General features: G+C 43.3%; 1 pseudogene; it reads right to left on the reverse strand.

Annotated features, from left to right (window-relative positions):
• Positions 1–2353: 2353 nt before the first annotated feature.
• LOC113269131 (cytochrome c-like) lies at positions 2354–2783 on the reverse strand (annotated as a pseudogene).
• Positions 2784–4121: the final 1338 nt, after the last annotated feature.

Below are 4121 nucleotides of genomic sequence, written 5' to 3' on the forward strand. Positions count from 1 at the left end.
TAAATTTTATTTATCAATTTTGAAGGAAAATATTTAAACTATTACAACAGCAGGGGTCTGGGGTAAAAAAAAGAGAGAACTACTATAAGAGTGTTGATTCTTTTTCAAATCTGTCTCCACCCAACCTAACCAAATTAACTCAAGCAGCGGCCTCCACTGGACACTGTCTTCTCATATTAAAGCTTGTGGAGACGAGCTTCATTCTTCGCCGGAATAGTTGTCACTATTACAATTTATTTGGTACCAAGTGAGAAAACGGAATTGTCCTTTAATTGGACACGCATTTGTTGACAGGATAATGTATTCACTAGCTGTCTGCAGTGGACATCTGGTGTCTTCCTCTGCCCAGCGTCCCTTCCCGTCTTTTCCTGGAAACAGCACCTTCTTCCCTGGAGGACCAGCACCTCTTCTGTCCACGGTCATCCAGGACTGGCCACCCCTTGTGCTCTGTTCTCCTGGCCCAAACACAGGGGACAGCAGAGCCCAGGGACACGATCCTGTGACTTTCATCCGTAGACTCGGGAGAAGGACGGTTTTTCTATCCCAGACTCATGAGGCTGAGATGATCAAAACCTGCATCTTTCTGAGGTCAGATGTCACTGTCCCCTGACACCCAGAAGGTTGTGGACATTAAGAGGAAATAATGTCATCCTGTGAAGGAACCAAAGCTGAGAGACACACAGAATTCGGACAGTATCAGAATTGGAGTCTCTGGGCTCTATGCCGTGGGCGCAAGTCACAACCTTCTCCCTTACTGGGAGTGAGCAAATTCCTCTTTGTGCTGAAGTGAGTTTAACGTGTGTCAGGCATTCGTTACTGAAGGAGTGTGGGCTAATACTGTGTCCCACAGCAGAAGTTATCTTTGTGTTATAGAATTTATGAAAGTAATTATATCAAGTCACGAGTTCTAAGCACATTCCGTAATGTTTCTAGACACTCTAAAAGGAATCAACAGCAAAGTTCCCTCACACTCTTTCTCTCCTTCTGCTCCTTTTTCTCAAGATGAGGACTAAAGTGTCATCCGGTTAAAAAAGAAACAAGACTCGGATGGGGTCATTTGCCCCCACGAAAGGAAACCAAGTCCTGATGACTGTTTCAGCCTCTCCCAGAAATGTGACCTTTTATTTTTTTACCTACGATTTTGTTTTTAATTACTTTTTAAAAAAGATTTTTTTTATTAATTTGAGAGAGAGAGAGAAACAGAGAGAGAGAGAGAGAGAGAGAGAGAGAGACCACAAGTGGGGGAGGGGCAGAGGAAGAAGCAGACTCCCGCTGAGCAGGGAGCCAGATGCGGGGCTCCATCCCAGCACCCCGGGATCATGACCTGAGCTGAAGGCAGGCGCTTAACCTACCAAGCCACCCAGGCGCACCTTGTTCTTAAATAGCTTAAGCCTTATCACCTAATTTATAAATTCGTGCTGATGATACATTTCCTCTACTTTAATGCTGCCAACGAGCTGGCAAAGCACCATTACCAATCATACATATATGGTAATTCCACAGTTGTGTTTTTGGACAGCTGTGTAGAAGACAACCTTGAATTGTCACTTAGTCTGACTTAGCAAAGAATTCACAAGCCAAGTTGGCTACTATATACTGTCACACTGAATTTTAAAAGCATCTGACCTTAAAGATCATCTATAAAATGTGAGAAGTGTCAAATATTCTTTATTTAATATTATATATACACCACACTAAAATGCCTTTCATTAAGCAAAGGGCAACATTTTAGGTGCAGGGAATTTTAACTACATTGGCGTAGTTAAGGGGTGGCTGGGTGGCTCAGTCAGTTAAGCGTCTGCTTTTGGCTCAGGTCATGATCTCAGGGTCCTGGGATCAAGCCGCGTGTCGGGCTCCCTGCTCAGCGGGAGTCTGCTTCTCGCTCTGCCCCTCCCCCTGCTGGTGCTCCCTCTCTCTCTCTCTCTCTCTCTCTTTGAAAAAAATAAATAAGATCTTTAAAAAAATTAGCATAGTTAAGACCAAAAAGCTCAAGTGGACTTTGCCAGCTTTTCTTCAGCTCTTGCCATTAACAGGCTAGTGAGCACGCTTGAAACCCAGCGGAGTCTTGCTGTTCTAGGAGACAGTGAAAGGAGTGCCTCATTATTTAAATATATTAATATGACCAGTTATCTAAATCTAAATATAAAACCAATGTCCTACAGGTTGAGAGATGGCATCGACCATCTCCTGGAAAAGCTCAACATGATGAACCGATTCCAACTGTATCTTTAAAGGGAGAACAGTGACGACACCTGTTGGTCCAGAATTCCTATTAAGTTCTAAATGCTGATCACACGTGTTTAGCCACAAGGGGATCTTATTTAAATCAGGACTCTCCAAAAGAAATATTCTATCAGCCATTCATGATCTGCAGTCTGGGGTAGGAGATCAATCGAAATATGGCACACATAGAGAAAACCTCATGAGACATTTTTGTTTTGTAATAAATAAGGCAGTGGCCAACTGTGACTCCTTAGTTGCTTTGTTGAGATCAGCTATCATGTCTGCCTTTTCGCCAGTCTTCTTAATGCCCGTGAAGACCATTTTTGTTCCAGGGATGCTCTTCTTGGGGTTCCCCAAATACTCCATCAGTGTCTCTTCTCCCCAGGTGATGCCTTTGTTCTTGTTGGTATCCGTGCAAGAAAATCCAGGGGCCTGACCTGACTTTTGCCCAAAGGGACCATGAGATTTGGCCGGTCTTATGCTTGCCCTGACTCTCTGTTCAGCATGACACAGAGCACACTGCTGAACAAAATCTTCCTGCCCATCTCAACACCACCCATTTTATGAACTGTCCCTTTGTCACGTGCAAAACGAAGGTGTCCACTTGCAAGCCAGACATCAAAAGTCCTTCTGAAAGGGCCTGATCAGGTCTGAAAGATGCAAAGATGAAAACCCTGCTGTTCTTTCTTCCCCGAAAAGAAGACGTCCTGGCCTGAAGCAAGCCTTCTTGTCTTCCGCTGCTAGCTTCTTGCCCACCGTCCTTCCTGCAAACTCCTTCCCCTACTTACGGCTGCCGGAGCGTCTCTCCACTTGCTGCCCGATTCAGAAATTGCTCAAGAAAGCCAATTAGGTCTTCAAATTTACTTGGCTGAATTTTGTGTTCGTTCTTTTTTTTTTTTTTTTTAGCACCTCAAATGTCACCTGGACTCACTAATTCAAATCCATCTACTTAGAAATACATGTGCTCTTTTGAACTTCAGATATTTAAAGACAGTAAAGAGACAGACTTAATCAGCATTATGAAATGAAAGATAGCTTGTTACATTATTAAACTAAGACATATCAATGTGCACAGTGAGAAGTTACTCTGAAAGGGGCCCCTGGGCACCTGGGTGGCTCAGTCGGTTAGCATCTGACTCTTGATTTCAGTTCAGGTCTTGATCTCAGGGTTGTGAGTTCAGGCTCTGGCTTAGGCTCCACGTTGGGTATGGAGCCTACTTAAAAAAAAAAAAAGTTGGTGTGAGATTTTTGTGTTATTAATTGGCATATGTCAAGTTGTCCCTAGAACACTGAGTCTGCTGTGCCCCCCACGAGTTCCTGGAGGGAACTTTATACACAAAGGAGTTGAGGAAGGCAACGTAACACTTTAGTCTTAGCTAGCTCGCTGGAACCAAACTTTAGTATAGGAGCAGAGAAAACTGGGCTGGACATTGCGGAAAATTTCATTTTCCTTTCATTTGTTTAAAAAACATACATTTTTGTAGCCAAAAAGATGGAATGTTCACTGCCCAGAGTTGTTGCTGTGCTAAGTTTAGAATCGAGCATTTTTACCATAAAAACTGTAAAATATAGGCTTTTGAAAGCGTCACCTCAATTGCCTTTCTGTTTAAATGTAATGTGTTTCCTTTATGTTTACATTTGTTACCTTCACAAAGGTGTTTGGAATGCCGATGTGGTTGTCTGTTTGTTACACTGATGAAATTAAGCTTTGCGTCTGTGCCTTTATTGTACGCAACTTTTGTCAAGAGACAGACAGAGAGACAGAGACAGACAGACACACACACACACACACACACACGCACACAGAGACACACAGAGAGAGACAGAGAGAGAGGCAGAGTATTGCCCGAGACCTGGTGGTTATTTATCCTTTGTGGTCTTGAGACGTACGTTTTCCT

This window comes from Ursus arctos, unplaced genomic scaffold, assembly GCF_023065955.2.
Source record: "Ursus arctos isolate Adak ecotype North America unplaced genomic scaffold, UrsArc2.0 scaffold_8, whole genome shotgun sequence".
Classification (NCBI taxonomy): domain Eukaryota; kingdom Metazoa; phylum Chordata; class Mammalia; order Carnivora; family Ursidae; genus Ursus; species Ursus arctos.